Here is a 16,921-nt window from a genome sequence, read left to right as displayed (position 1 = left end):
TGGTTTGTTAATCATGTTTAGTGGTTTTATCTGTTGTGCAAAACCAGACAATTATGGATTAGCCAATAAACTACTTAAACAAAACATGCTTAGTACAATATGTAAAAGAGTAAGGTTCTGTTTTCTCTGTGCTTTTAAGACACCTGTCTCATAAATAAAATACTTGAACAGAAATATGCTTTTTGCTATTATTTATCACTTAAATTGTTTATCTACTTAGGATGACTCAAATGCAAGGGAGCTGTTTGACAGATACATTTACTTCATCACAACAATTACTGTAAACTGTGCAAAAATATAATCTTTCATATTAATGCAATACTGAAATAGAAATCCTGAAAGGAAGGGGAGAATTTTATTAAGATAATGTATCTATTCACATATTCTAATATATTTTTGAATTACTTAAAAAGGAAAGAAAATAGCCCTTTACATCTTTCCTATTATGCTTTGCCTATAAATACGGGAAAAATCTATTTGGTTTTGTTCCAGAGTTCTATCAATTATTGTTGTTGTTGTTCAGTTGCTAAGTTGTGCCCGACTCTTTGTAACGCACAGACCATAAGATGCCAAGCTCCCCTATCTTCCAGAATCTGCCCAAACCTGTGTTCATTGCATTGATGACACTATCTAACCATCTTATCCTCTGTCATCTTCTTCTCATTTTGCCTTCAATCTTTCCCAACATCAGGTTTTTTTCCAATTAGTCATGGTGGCGCAGTGGTTAGAATACATACTGCAAGCTACTTCTGCTAACTGCTGGTTGCCTGCAGTTCGGCAGTTCAATTCTCACAGCTCAAGGTTGACTCAGTTCCATCCTTCTGAGGCTGGTAAAATGAGGACCCAGATTGTTGGGGCAATATGCTGACTCTGTAAACCGCTTAGAGAGGGCTGTAAAGCACTGTGAAGCGATATATAAATCTAAGTTCTATTGCTTCTTTTCTTATTTGATGGCCAAAGAACTTGTCCTTCCAAAATTCAACCAGGGTTGATTTCCTTTAGGATCGACCAATTTGATTTCCTTGCAGTCTAAGGGACTCTCCAGAGTCTTCTCCAACAGTACAGTTCAAAAGCATCAATTATTCAGCACTCAGACTTCCTTATGGTCTAATTCTCACAGCCATACATTACTACTGGGAAAACCATAGCTTTAAATGTATGGATCTTTGTCAACAAGGTGATGTCTCTATGTTTTAATATGCTGCCTAAGCTTTGCCATAACTTTCCTCCCAAGGAGAAAACATCTTTTAATTTCATGGCTGCAGTCACCATCTGCAGTGTTTTTGGAACCCAAGAAAATAAAATCTGTCATTACTTCCATTTCTTATATATACCTCTGTCAATGGCGGAATATGCAAAAAACCCTACATACTTAGAAAATTTAGAATTATGGAATTCTGACCAGGAAATTTTGCTCTGAGCACCAGTACTGAGCAGAATATTACCACAAAAAATCCAATTCTGGTCGTTGGAGGACATGAATTATCAGTGGGTCAGAGGCAAATTATCAGTGAGAGGCTGGTAATGGGTCTTATGATGGGGAGATTACCCCAGGTCAGGTCATTGGAAGGTGAACTGCTGGGGGGGGGAGCGAGGCTTGCATGGGTTGGCTGAGGTTTGGTGTGATGAAATTGATTCTGAGGGGTTCGCACAGCTAACTGGAGACAGCACCAAACCTCAAGCAAACCACGCAAGCCCCCCATCCCTCCCCAGTAATCCACCTTCCAATGACTCTCACCTGAAGTAATCTCCCCATCACAAGACCCATCAGAAGCCTCTCACTGAGATGAAATTAAAAATATGAATAATAAGATAGGTAATATACAACAAACAATGATGGAAAATGAACAAAGAATTCAAAAAGTTGAAACAAAAATGGAGCTTGTTGATAGTAAAATAGAAGGGATGATACTGAAATCTGATCAAGCAAATAGGGAGTTGACTGAATTTACTGCTTTTCTGGAAATGAACAAAGCTTCGTTCTTTCTAAGATTTCAAAATATTGTTGAGGAAAAGGAGGAAGATTTGGGAGAAAAGATGGCAGAGATTTTGGCGGTGATTTTAGGCAAAGAAAAATTGGAAGTAAAAAGAGACATGGATGAAACATATAGAGTATACACAAATTATGCATGAAGGCATAGATTGGCGAGAGAGGTTCATATAAGGTTTACTAGAAGATCAATAAGGGATGAAATATATAAAAAAAACAAGAGACGAATCAATAATGTATAAGGGTAAAGAAATAATTGTATTAAAACAAATACCACGTAGTATACAAAATCAAAGACGAGAATACCAATTTTAATGACTCAATTAATTAAATATAAAGTCAAGTTTCGTTGGTTAATACCTGAAGGCATACTTTTAACTTGGCAGGAGAAAAAATACAAGATAGATACACTTGAGAAAGCACAGGACTTTTATGATAGTTACTGTTTCACAAGAAGAAGAACAAGAAAGTAGGGAAGAGCCGGAGAGTAAAAGTTATGATGAAGATCTATTAGAGGAAGTTGATCGAGAGTGAGAAATACAAAAGTTACAAGAAAGAGAAAGGTTAGAAAGAGAAGCAAAAGGAAAATTTATAGAGACAAGAAGTATAAAACAAAATAAAAACAAAAAAATAGATCAAGTTAAAAATGGGAGACGTAATTAAGCTTTTTTCTATAAATATTAATGGATTAAAGATACCAAGAAAAAGAGTTTAGACGTTTAACAATTTAAGGAAATTGGATGTAGATGTGATGTATCTTTAGGAAGTTTACATAAAATAGGATTATAGAAAATTACTAGAGAAAGTAAAATTTAGAAACATTATACACAATATTAGTATAAAACAAGAAAGGAGGAATTATTATATATGTCAAAGAAAAATAAAATTAAATAAATATACTTGGATGAAAAGGGGTGAATTTTAATGTTGGAAATAGTATTAGAGTAAAAACAGTATATGCACTAAATCAGTGGTTCTCAACCTTTCTAATGCCACGACCCCATAATACAGTTCCCCATGTTGTAGTGACCCCCAACCACTTATACATCACTGGGTGCCAGGGGCGTGGCCAAAGAAAAGGGGAAAAAAATGGCGGACAGCCTTGTTTGGCGACCCCCATGAAATGGTCGTTCGACCCCAAATGGGGTCCCGACCCACAGGTTGAGAACCACTGCACTAAATAATATGAGAATATTTGTATGATTACCATGCTTAGATGGAATTCCGGTCGAGTCTTATAAAAAATATGAGTGTTACTACAATGAATAATGTTGGATTCCTAGTAAGTAGTAGAATATGAAAGAAGGAAAATGTAAATAATAAACAATGGGGCAATAAGGACAAATATTTCAAAGAAGAAAGAGGGGGGGAAATGTAAAGAATAGAAGTGTTACAAACTGCTGTTAACAAAAGATATATTACGTGTGTATGTGTGTAATGTTTGCTGTGTTTTGTTTTGTTTTGTTGGTCTAAAATAATAATAATAATAAAAAAAGCAAAAAAAGAAGCCTCTCACTGATAACTCACCCCTGACCCACTGATAATTCAGGTGTGGCACACCCATACCCTCCAACCCTGACCTGTAATAACCTCCCCACCACAAGCTTCTCTGTTGACTCATCACAAGTCCCTCACTTGTCACACCCACACCTGAAGCCCTTATAAGTAGAAGACCACTGACATAGACATCCCCTAGACCAGGGCTCTTCAACCAGTGGTATGGGTACCACCTGTGGTACATTGGCACCTGGCAGGTGGTACGCGACCATCCTAGAAAAGTGGTAGTGTGGGAGGGGAATGAGCTGAACCAGTGGCAGTACTGCACAAGCCTGAGTGAGAGATGGCTGGAGGTGCAGGGCTGTCAGGGCTCAGCAGAAGCACCAGGATCAGCGCCAGGCTCCAGCTGGAGCTCGGTGCTAATCTTGGTGCTTCTGCTGAGCCCTGAAAAACACCAATCAGCTGGAAAGCAGCACCGATCCTGGCGCTTCTGCTCAACCCAGAAGAAGCACCGATCAGCTGGAATGTTGTAGCATCTCCAGGGTCTTGTGATTTACATTCAGATGCTTGGCAACTGATTCATATTTATGACGATCACAGTGTCCCAGGGTCATGTGAGGTGACCAAAACCCGCTGCAACCACCCAGCAGATGGGGGGAATAAAAACCAAACACCCCCACCCTACCCCCGCTGCCAATCCTCAACAGATATGCTCACAACAATGAAAACCTTGGACAGGAGGAAGAGTGCCGCCGGGTGGGCAGGCAGGTGTTTTGCTCAGCTGTGGCTTGGGGGACACTTTTTTCAGTGTCATTGTAACCTTTAAGAGTCACTAAGCGAACTGTTGTAAGTCGAGGACTACCTGTACTTTATCACTTTTTTTTTGATCATCAAGTTTTTGACACCTTGCTATGCGACTGGTGGTACTCAGATGTTGTCATATCCTAAAAGTGGTACAATGGGTGATAAGGTTGAAAAGCCCTGCCCTAGGCCAGGTGTGTCAAACTCGGAACATCACATGATGGGTCACGATGTATCGTGACTTTTTTTCCATTGCTGGCAATGGGGTGGGCACGGTTTCGGCATGACACATCCAGCCCATGGGCTGGCAGTTTGACACCCTTGCCCTAGCTGATAACGAAACGTTCAGAAACCAACCCACAAGTTCGTAGAATGAACCTTCACCCTCATTTACACCTGAGCTACAAATATTCACCACATTTGACAGATGCTCCTATGATGTCACAAATCTCATGACATCATTACACAAATAATGCAAAATAGATCATGATATATGCAATGTTAATTGTTGTTCCTTGTCACTCTGTTTACAATCGTGGCAAGGAAATCATTTTATTCTTGTTATTGGTAAACAACTGGAAATCTATTGCAAATCACCCAAAATCTATGAATTGTTCCAGATTTACCTATTTCCCTCCAATTTAAACCATTAACGAATAAAAATAAATGACCAACTCGTGTTCTTAAATGTCTTATTCTCAAGTCACATTTTAAGCAAAGCATTGATTTCCAAGCTCATAGATTCCCAATAAATATAGGCATTTCAAAATGTGAAATTTGCCAGAATTCCAACAATATATAAAATTGATCAAGATTTATGTATTTCTTATAAATATGGCAAGAAACCTTGGTTCTTTGTTGAAGAAATGTGTGCATTGATTCATGGATGCCGAACTGTAGTGTGATGCTCAACTACCCTAGTTTATCAAAAACTTATGTTTACTTTCATCTTTAGACTGTCAGGCTGAGAATTTCTGCAATATCCAGCCACACTTAAGTCCCACTTAAGATGAGGAACAAAATGATATGCTTAATTAATGAGATATTTAAATTTCAAACAGTTATGGTTCAGCTAAAGATTTTTGGAATTTTGAAAGTACCTGGTGCAAACCTTCAGAAACTTACCTTTTAAGGCCAATTTCCAAAATCCATTTACATTGAAAAGGTTGGTTGCGTGTTACAAGATAACAAGGGATTCTAAGCCTAAAACTGGTTTCATCCTTCCAAACATCTATTAATAAGGCTTGATAGACTGTCATTCTGGTTTGAGATCATGATTTGAAGGGGGTTGTTCATCTTAGTTAGGCCTTAATTTTCACATACTTCCTTGAAAATCACTGTGTATAGAATTGTAACTTACTATATATACTGATTTAAGTATAACGAAATGAGGATTTTCCTGGAAAGCATGCTGTTTTTTGCAGAAACACTGGTTTAAATCACTGGTTTAAACACAGTGACTGGCAGTTTGCTCCAAAACCAGGAAGAGCTATTGCATTTCTGTGCTGCTTTCAGGTTCTCATGGGCATTTAATTGGCTCCTATTCCAATGCTGGATAGGAAGTGTAGTTAGTTAGATGGCTTTTTCTTATATTCTTATGACTTTTAAATCTAGAATTATAGTGCCTATAAAAACCTTTAGATTCCTTATTTGGCTTCTTCCCTACTACCTTCCAAATCTCAGAGGGTATAAATCTTTTCCAACCCACAGTTAATTTTTGATGTTGTGCAAATCCCCAGCCAAACTAGCCTCTCATCATACAATTCACCCTGTGCTTTTCTATGTAGGTTCAGGAACTATTTTGGACCTTAAGCTAATTACTAGATATTGGAATGTCCATTGTATTGTTACGTTGGTTGGTTGGTTGGTTGGTTGGTTGGTTGGTTGGTTGGTTGGTTGGTTGGTTGGTTGGTTGGTTGGTTGGTTGGTTGGATAGATAGATAGATAGATAGATAGATAGATAGATAGATAGATAGATAGATAGAGCGAATTCAACAAAAATTAAAATTGAGTGCAATACAACGTCTGGCCCAAAGACCCAGCCAGCTTTCATGCCTAAGGCTCAGGTCTTTTGGTTTCTGACTCGCCACATTTTATACATTTGCTAATTTGCAATGTTTGTAGTTACTCAGGACCATTTAAAAGTCAATCAATGTTTTTAACTAGCATTGGTAACTACCTTTAGCAAGTGCAATTTTATTAAAAAAGGACAAGTTCATTGGAATTCAGTGTAAATATTTTTTCAGCATAACAACAATAATTATCTTCAGACTAAGAAAATGAAATGAGCTGATTCCTGCAAGCCAAATTGTTATGGACATAAGATTAGGGGTCCTTGGTGCTCTCTGAGTTTGGCTGTTTTGTTGCAGACATTCCATGACCCAAACTAGGTAATATCATCAGTGCTAGCACTAGTTTGAATCATGAAATGTCTGCAAGCAAACAACCAAGCTCAGAGAACACCAGGGATCCCTCATTTCAACCCTGAGCTACAAATATTCTCCTTTACTGGAGACATAAGATTTGTTCTGATTTTAACATGTTGGCACATTAGAGTTTTTAAGATAATGTAATTGCATGTCTTTTAATCCTGTTTTGTATCCTGTTTTGGAATATCTGTAGTTGTCATGAGAAGCAAATCACAAATTTTATAATAAAAACCCACAAGGACAAGAAGTTTGCTTGTTCTCTTTGGCACTCGATAATCATACCATGATGGTGAAGCTAGGCAGAAATATCAGTTTGGTCGAAAATGGATGTAACAGAGAACAAATAAAATGATTCTAGGCCAGTACAGATGGGTTGAGGAGGCTATACTTATTTTAGAACTATATGGTACTTATATAATAGTTTTAAGTTAGCATTCCACACTCCACACTATGGTGGTGTCTGGATGTATTCAACTTCAATTCTCACTATTTCAATTCTCACAGAGCCATGGTCGCGCAGTGGTTAGAATGTAGCATTGCAGGCTAATTCACTGCTCACTGCCAGGAGTTCGATTCTCAGCAGCTCAAGGTTGACTTAGCCTTCCATCCTTCAGAGGTTGGTAAAATGAGGGCCCAGGTTGTTGGGGGCAATATGCTGACTCTGTAAACCGCTTAGAGAGGGCTGTGAAGCGGTGTATAAGTCTAAGTGCTATTGCTATGGCTATTTCCCCAGCTAGCATGCCTTTGTGGAAGAAGCACCAGTTAGAGAACTTCAGATCAGAGACCAGTGATAACTGAACACTCCTTATCTAAATCTGAATCTAATCAGAATAATTGAAATTCTTCAACCTGGCTCCCTCAAGATAAGTTGATTTTCAGCTTATCTCTGACCTGCACAGAGCTCTGGAGCTTACTTGGTTTGGGAGGATAGATTATAAACCCCATAGGGGTTTGATTGATTAGCTAATAAAGTTTTAAGTCTATAAATATAGATGCAAATGTAACCTTTAATTTTGATGGGGGAGGGTGGAATGGGGAATCTTGGAAGAGAAGAATGTGAAATCAAAGAACGTGGAAAATCACCCCAAGCTTGCTTTTATAAATGGAAAAAACATCTTAGGATGTTCTTGATGAAGCATTACTTCATCTTTAATTGTTCAAAAACCTTGTAAATTGAAATTCATTAATTGACCATATGTTGTGGCTCCATTTATTTATCCCCTAAGTCACAAGAGAAGATATCAAGGTTGCCTTTTTAAAGCTTGCATGACTTAGGTTTAAATCTTAAAATTAGATTTACATCTGAGAGCCCCTGGCTCTTGGCTTACCTTATTTCCCAGTTGAAAGATAATTATGGTTGTGAAAGTCAAAGCCAGGGTACATTCTTTGTGGCCAGAGATTGAAGCAGCCTTTGGCATCCATTCTGTCAGTGGCCTTGCTGGCTATCCTTCCCCAGCTTTCTTGTAGCATAGTTATTATAATAGATTGGGAAAAGGCTAAGAGTCAAAGCCAAGGATTAACAGACAGGAGAAATTATCACAGTCAGGAGTTAAAAGCCAGCAAACTGGGCCTGTTTTGCATCCTACTGCTATTGGAAACATCAGTTTATGACCATCTCCAATCTTAGAACTCAGTCTCTGGTGCATTGCAAAGGGCTTGAATGAAATGAAAGATTTAAAAGAGAAAGAACGTTGAAATAAATTGCAGTATGCTTGCAAGTCTTTAGATGAGAATGGTCAGATGAGAAATGGAAGCCCCCAATATTCAGCTTTGTCCTTTCCCCCACAGATGGCAGCCAGATAGTCCAAAGAAGGGAGAACAACTAACAAGAGCCTCAGCAGTAAAGTGCAAGCTTTTCTCTCTCAGTGCATGAACATGTTCACTCATTCACCTGCACAGAAAATTCACCTGAGAAAAGGAAGAAAACTGTTTTTATCATATAACTCTAAAACCTTTTTGATGATGATCAACCCCAGAGAGAAAACATAATCTACAATATTTATAAATATCTACGGTACTGAGAAATGAGTGGCTGAAAGTGTAACAGATGCTAAAGCGCTCATGGTTGATCAAGACTTTAACATATGTAAGGAAAATAGCTTTTCTGCTCCCACTACATTGGGAGATTAGCTTCAGTGTCGGCTATTATATTGCGCTGGTGCCAAACTACAGTATCTTGCTGCAAGACAGAAGGTTCCCTATTAGAATCTGCATCCACCAAGCACCAGGCAGACTTCTTAAAAACTTTCCCATCTCCTTTTCCTTTTCTGCCTGGTTTCATTGTCACCTGTCCCAAAGTTCAGTTTACCATGTTAAGTATTGGGGATAAAAAGAGAAGAGGGAAGTGTCCTCCTAGAAACTCCCATCCTTCCCTTTTTTATGTTTTTTAAAACTGTCCAGTCTTTGTAACCCAATACAGTTAGTCCTCGACTTACAACAGTTCATTTACTGACCATTCAAAGTTACAACGGCACTGAAAAAAGTGACTTATGACATTTGTCACATTTACGACCTTTGTAGCATCCCCATGATCATATGATCAAAATTCAGATGCTTGGCATGCTTACGACCGTTGCTGTATCCCAAGGTCATGTGATACCCTTTTATGATCTTCCAATGAGCAAAAGTCAACAAGGAAGCCAAATTCACTTAGCAACTATGTTGTTAACCTATCAATTGCCGTGATTCACTTAACAACTGTGGCAAGAAAGGTCATAAAATGGGGCAAAACTCACTTAACAAATGTTTAATTTAACAACAGCTTTTGGGCTCAGTTGTGATCGTAAGCTGAGGACTACCTGTAATAAGCTGTTCTTTTACATGCTTGGCTGTGTTTTTAAACCTGAGCATTTTTGTGTTTATTGTGCAGTGAATGGGGAGCAGGAAGAAAATTCAGGAAGCAAGGATTTCAGGCACTCGTAAATATGATTATTTTGTTTTGAAACAGTCTGGTGTTTTTTTGTGCACTCATAATTGTGCAGTGCAGGGATAAAAGCCACATTTGCACAGCCGAGGAACTAAATATAAATGTAAAAGTAACATGGTATACAATAATATCCTACGCAAGTGCTGCTATGGTTTCAATATCAAGATAAACACTTTTGTTGGTGCATCTAAAGATGCTTTTCTGGAGCTGCATCACTGCCACAATGCTGAGCTCAATTTGGTCTACACATATTCCTGCACAAGTGTACACGATACATGGATTACATGAATGGATTGTTTAAAAGTATAGATTTGCATAATAACTTTTGAGTGCCCTTTGATTCTTTTGATTCTTCATAATCCCTGAAAGCAAACATTTGTTTTAGCAGACTGCTTAAAGCAAAAGACACAGAAATTTGACTTTATTTTTAAGCAGGCAATCTTGGCAAATGTCTGGGCAGATTCCAGCCACAAGATTAGAACTGGATTGCAGGATTGCCTGCAGCTTCATGCAATTGAAAGTTCAAACTGAAGCTGCTCTTGGCTCTAGGTCAAAGAATGATCTGTGTAGGATTTACTTGGGGATTAGAGTAATAACGCTGGAGTTTGAGCTCAGTTATACACTGTAGATTTCTTCTTCAGCCCCGTTGTTTATAAGAGTTTGCAAAGATGAATTCCAGCCTCTCCATAGTTCTGATTGGGTAACTTTGGAGATACTCTCCAAAGTCTGTTGCAAAACTAGAATGTTCCTTTTTCACTTAGTTTCTGGCATAGTTGGATCAGCAAATGCAGCTAATATGAGCAATACTGAGTACAGTTTCTAAAATACTTGGAAAAGGACATTGATTTTCGGGTACAAGGGGTCATTATTCTCATTTTGTTCAGCCGAGCCATAATGCCACAACACTGTCCCCTGTATCTCACATTTATTGTTTGTACAAATATGGAGTGTTATGTTTCTTCTTGGAAAACCAAAGACAAATGTATAGAGAATGTAAAGAATGATCATGGCTTTGGGTGGAAAGAATGAAAAGGCGTGAACAAAAATGGAAGGGTTTGGACTTTAAAAAACACACAGTAGGATCATTTCTAGTTTCTGGATGGAGGCTCTGCTCATAATCAAGAGTGCTCATGGTAAAGGGGAGAAACCCAATCCACATTAAAACAATGCCATTATTAGATCCTTTGAAAGCTTAAAAGAAATCATAAGCTCCTGGAAACTTTGCAGACTTCATGGTATTCTTGTAGACACAATGCATTTCAAAATTTACAAACGGAAGGTAATTATTTTGGAACATATCTATGCCTCCATAAAATTCTTCATGGATACACCAGAATATAATAAAATACCTTATGCTAAAAGCGATCCTTAATCCACATAGTGCAGTGTTATCTACAAGTAGTCCTCAACTTAACAACCACAATTGGGACCAGAATTTTCATTGCTAAGTAAACTACTTGTTAAGTAAGTCACAAAAACTTTTAGACTTTTTTTTTTGCTATATTTGTTAAGTGAATCATATTCACTGTTAAGTGAATCATGTGGTTGTTAAGTGAATCCAGCTTCCCCCATTGACTTTACTTATTGGATACCAGCTGAGAAAGTGACAAATGATAAGGATCTGACCCTGGGACATTGCAACTGTTGTAAATGCATGCAGATTTCCAAGCATCAGAATTTTGATCACATAATTAATGGGTTGCTATGACAGTCATAAGTGCGAAGACTGATTGTAAGACTGATTGTAAGACTGATAGAAGACTTTTTTTCTGTGCTGTTGTAACTTTAATAGTCATTAAATGAATTATTGTAAATCCAGGACTACCTGTATTTTGCTAGCAGAGCAGCTTTCCAAGATTTCGTCTTTCTGAGGCTTCCCGATTTCTTTTCTTAGCTAATAAAACCAAGTGCTAAATCTGGGGCCTCTGTATGAAAAAATATGGCCCTGTCACTGAGCTATGGCCTTTTCTCAGAATGCCCATTTCAGTCCAGAAGGGTTTTCCAATCAAGTGGCAGAACTCGAGCTACAGAAATATAGCATCTTCTAATCTGGTTGAGATATTTCATATTTGTATTATCTGGTGATTGCAGGGACCAATACAGAAATCAGGTCCTTCAGGTCTCTGTGTCTGAAGGAAGTCTCTGAGAGTTAGCACATTTAATGCAGGAAGTAGTGTTCTTGAAACAAGCTCCCAAGCCCTGCAAGGAGCATAATATTAGAAGGTAAATGAAGCATCTGCTTTATATTAGTATTTAATGATTGAAGGAATATACAGCAGTTGATCCTTTTTAGTAAATAGGAGGCAGCCTATTTATTCTGCATTTTGCAGCATGTAGTTTCAGGTCATTTGCTCAGTTGTTTGTACATTGATGATTCACCATTGACAGTACCTTTGCTGGAAGACACGTCTTTCACCTGTCCATTTTCTGGGAAGCATGGGAGATTTCCAGGGTTGGCCTACTTAGGATCATTGTTGCCTCCCCAAATCAAGAAAGCCCCAAGATCCTATCAGTATAATTAGAATGAGGGATCCCAACTTCTAGAAGGTTGACTTATTATACCTTGAAATATGGCATGTCCATCCATTTACTGAGAATTCTAATACCAATACAATTGCTAATTTCATGGTATTTCCCTGCCATAGTACTAGGTCAGATATAACATTGTTCTGGCTCAATTTTGGGAATTTCCTAGGTTCATAGATGCCCTTGAGATATATTGCGACCGCATAGTCTTTAGGTATGCTTTGCCATATATCTGGGATTACAGGAGTCAAATTCCAATATATTTGAAGAACAGTCTTTGAAATACTTCATGACAGACATACTGAATCCAGCTAACCAACAGTTCCTTTGATTCTCTTCTTGAACCTTCTGTTCCAATCTTGAATTACATCTAGGCAGCTCCTCATAGACAGTATGTAGACTGAAATAAATTTTGGAGGACGAATTTCCACAAAGTTCTGCCTTCTTTTTTTGGTTGAGTCCAGCACGGCCAGGTATTCTTAGCTATTTATAAAAAAATAATGAAAGCTTTGGTTTTAACTCTGTGTGACTAAGAATAAGCAAATGACAGTATCTTGTTTTCATCTTTTCACTAATATTCTGTTCGTTTGCTCTGTCCCAGATTTCCCAATCCTTGGCACCCTCCAGATGGATGGACGTCAACTCTCAAAAATCTCAGCAATCAACACACTTCTGCGAGTTGAGGTCCACATATCTGGAAGGCCCCCAGGCTGGGGAAGGCTGCTGGAGCTGATTATCTCTTCTGTCTCACTTGATGTTTAATTGGGAGGTAAGTTTTGAAATATAGAATTTTTTATTCCATGCCTCTTTTTCTCCCATAGGATTACAGTATAGTAAAATAATGTGTCATACAAAGGGCCCAGTTATGACTTAAGTCAGAAGCTGAGGATTTACTATAGCCCAAAACTGTTATGCAGAATAGCAATAGAGTTCCTGTATCATCATTTTAACAGATTGAGAGACAGTGATTTTATGAGGTCCAGGATTAGTTCTTTTCTTTTCTCACTGGCCATCTTATTAATTTCTTTCTATCTTGGACACTCTTCCAATTTGTATAGATTCTTTCCACATTTTTTTCTAGGAAAGGCGTTTATTGGGCTGGGCAAGCTGTAACGCTTCAGATGTTGATTTACATCTTCTAGTAGCCCAGGTTGGTACAGGGGTGTCTGTTGGGAGGGACAGAGGATTAAAAAAGTCAAGCAGATGACTGCAACTGAAGCCCCTGCTTCCCCTTTTTATATTTGGCTGCACTTTGATCACATGGTTGTGGCTGCCATCGTGACTTTTTGGATATCCCATTTCTCCCTATAGTTAACCTTTCATATGGAAAATGATGAGAAATGCTGGCAGCTGTAGTTCATTAAATCTGCCTCACCAGCATGCTGGGAAATTAGTTGAAGTACTGATTGATCATTAGGGAAAACTGTAATATTATTAATTCTATCAGCATTGCCAATGAATTGGATGGACCATGAAAAGGTGAGGGAAAAAAACCTTGCTTTTGTTATCCTTAAATAGCTCTCTTTGGTTGATAAGCATTTGCTTGTCCTTGTAAAACTAGAAAGGCATCTTGTTCATCAAATATCTGACTTGTGGAATTCTTGACTATAAGGTCATTGGATAATTTTAAAATGAACTGAATGAATTCAAGGAGGATGGGGTTGTCAAGGATCATCTCTAGGATGATGTCTCCTAAGCCAGTGGTTACAATGGCAGGTAAAAGGTATAAAGGTAGTCCTCAACTTACAACCATCCTATGGTTGAAATACAACAGTATTGGAAAAAAGTGAATTACAATCTGTGTTCACACTTATGACTGTTGCACCACCACCACCACCATGATCATGATCACAATACAGGCACTAGGCATCCGGCTTGCATTTATGACCAGTTGCAATATCCTGCAGTCATATGATTGTGATTTGTGAGCTTTTTTTTTGGCTAATTGCCAGCAAAGTTTTGATTTGCTTAATGACTACAGTGATTCGCTGTTTTAAAGAGCGCCATAAAATTGTTGTAAAATCTTAAAACATAAGCCTGCAACCAGTTATGACAGAAATTACGGTCCCAATTTAAGTACTCCAAAGACCTCTAATTGGCAACTTTGCAGAGCAAAATTGCAGACTAAGTTGGACCTTGACTTTTTCCAAAAAAAGCCCCCATAGTTCTTTTAACAGCTGATTTGCCTAATGACCTCAGTTATTCACTCAACGAGCTCCATAAAATTGTTGTAAAATAAGGTGTGACTCAGTTTAAGGCTGCAACAAGTTATGACAGAAATTAAGTGTAGGACTAGCTGTATCTCCATTTTCTGCTTTTAAGCACTCAAAAGTCATCTAGCTGGCCACTTTGCAGAACAAAATTGTACATTAAGATGGACCTTTACTTTTTCCACACACCCCCCCTTCTTATAACAGCTGATCTTTTTTTTTTTTTTTTTTACAGGAAAGGCATTTATTTTTAAAATAAGCAAACAAGGTCAGTTTCAGTTGGTTTTGATTACAGTTCCCACCAGTCCATGCCACCAGAGCCAGTGGTCAGGAATGATGAGAATTGTTCAAAACCTCTGAGCAAACATTGACTGACCTCTCTGGACAGTCAAAAGCAGGAAGAGAAATACTAATGCATTGCCAACAGAAAATTGGTTAACCAGTTGTAAATTTACTGAAATGGACAATTGTATTGTTCTGGGGAGAAATGATTGAAGTGAGTTCCTGCAAAATTTGAGTCCAATTAGAGCCACTAAGGATCAGAATCCTCTCTGAATTCGGATACCAAGCTGGATTTTTTTCTGCATAAAGAAGCTACCATTAATCCATGTTTCCCGTAACGTGCCAGTTAGTCCCTTGTTGCAAAAAAATCTACTTTATAGTTTGAAGCATCTTGAGTAAAATCTTAATCCAATTCATCACTCCTTCACTCCCATTCCTTCAATATTGATAGATCTGTTGATCAAAGGTGCCATTTTCATAGGATTAAGTAATTGGGGGCAATATCAAAACACTGAAGCTGACCACAAATTCTCAGCTTCTGAAATCATACCAGTTGGACAAATCTGTGCCTAATCACAGATATGTTGGATGGAAACATCAAGTTTAAATCTTAGTTTATAAATAGCTATATCATATGAGTTAAGATCGGTGGGATAAGGAGTATTTAGGAAAGTGGCTGAAGATGGAGGAGGACATGGGTTTATATGGGAGATGATACATTGCGATCAAACTGCAACTTTTGCTTCTGTCAGTAGCCATACTTATAATGTGGTATAACTATCATGATTCTGTGCCTGGCATCTTGCAGATTTTGATATACATGTACAGGAGGAAGTTACTGGGCAAAGAAAGTAGACAGTTAAATCATTGATGGTGTAGCACACAGGTCGGCAACCTGCGGCTCCGGAGCTGCATGCGGCTCTTTGAGCCTTCCCCTGTGGCTCCCAGCCTCCTCTGCCTTTGCAGAGAGAGACAGAGACAGAGAGAGGCAACTGCGCTTCCCTGCCCCCCCCTCTCTCTCTGTTTGTGTTTTTGTGTGTGTGTATGTATAAAAGAGTGCACTCACAGTGTTCTCTGAAGAGCTGAAAAGCTTACTGGGCGGAGCTCCTCCCTTTGCTGCGTCTCTGCAGGAAGCAGGAAGGGCAGGAGAGAGCTAGCTAGCCCAGCTAGGCTGACTCAGGAATTCTGGGAGTTGAAGTCCATGAGTCATAAAAGAGACGAGGTTGCCTACTCCTGCGCTTGTTGGACAACAGCTTGAAGCTTGCCAGGTGAGCAGCAGATAGAAGAGGGGGGGAGAGAAAGAGAGAGATGGAGGGAGGGAGAGAGAGAGAGAGAGGAAAGAGAGAGAGAGAAAGGAAGAGAGTGGGGAAAGAGGAGTGGCAGACCAAGGGCAGATAGAGAGGGAGGGAGAGAGAGAGAGACCCTTTTGACATCTAAAATGAAGATAACACTGCATATATCCTTTTTTTTACTTGGGTGTGTGTGTGTGTATGTGTGTGTGTGTGTGTATATATATATATATATGTATATGTATATATATATATATATATATATATATATGTTTTCTGAGGTTTTCGCGGGTATTTGTATATAGGTCTTTGGTTGTTCGGGTTTTCTCCCCACGTAAAATTGGAAGTGTCTTGGCGACGTTTCGACGAAGTCCCATTCGTCATCTTCAGGCTGGTGTTTTCAGCTTCGTGCTTCGAGCAGCAATGTGTGGTCTTAGCTGTTTCTTCCTTTTAACTGCCAGTGGGGGTATGAACTGATTGGGTGGGAGCTTGGCTGTGTTCTGATTGGGTGGAGGTGTGTTCTGATTGGTTAGGGGCTTGGCTGTGCTCTGATTGGCTGGGGGGTTGGCTGTGCTCTGATTGGCTGGGGGGTTGGCTGTGCTCTGATTGGCTGGGGGAGTGTTCTGTTTGGTTGTGCTCAGGTTAGTCTGAGTTGCAGAGGGATTCAAGATTTTGGGCTGCCCTGCCATTCCTTGGCTTCGCGTTCGTGGTCGTGCTTCCTCTTCATGGAGGGTGTCAGTTTGCTTCATGTATGGATTGGGGGGGTTTAAAGTGGCTAATGATGCAGCTGTGGTCTGGCTTCTGGTTTGTGGTCGTGCCTCATAGTCAGTGTGGCTTTGGGTTTGTTTTTTGCGTGGATGTTTGGTGGTGACCTCCTGTGTGGTTTTTGTGAGTGTGGGTCTGGTATCATTTTTTGTGTTAGGGAGTCGTTTGTCAATGAGGGCGGGTTTCCAAATGGCTGGTAGGCGGGA

General features: G+C 39.0%; 1 protein-coding gene across 13 annotated transcripts in view; it reads left to right on the top strand.

Moving 5' to 3' along the window:
- GHR (growth hormone receptor) overlaps window positions 1–16,921 on the top strand; it is a 137,906-nt gene that overhangs the window by 10,714 nt on the left and 110,271 nt on the right. For 7 of the 13 annotated variants that reach the window (XM_039366364.1, XM_039366366.1, XM_039366367.1 and 4 more), the window contains exon 2: window positions 12,771–12,938. The exons of the other annotated variants lie outside the window; for them this stretch is intronic. The gene's annotated coding sequence lies outside the window, so the exon portion shown is untranslated. The remainder of the gene's footprint in view (window positions 1–12,770; window positions 12,939–16,921) is intronic. 13 annotated transcript variants of the gene reach the window in all.

This window comes from Crotalus tigris, unplaced genomic scaffold (genome assembly GCF_016545835.1).
Source record: "Crotalus tigris isolate CLP2741 ecotype Arizona unplaced genomic scaffold, ASM1654583v1 scf7180000020265.513298, whole genome shotgun sequence".
NCBI classification, from domain to species: domain Eukaryota; kingdom Metazoa; phylum Chordata; class Lepidosauria; order Squamata; family Viperidae; genus Crotalus; species Crotalus tigris.
The sequence above is the reverse complement of the archived record's forward strand: the minus strand, read 5'-3'. Positions and strand labels throughout refer to the sequence as shown.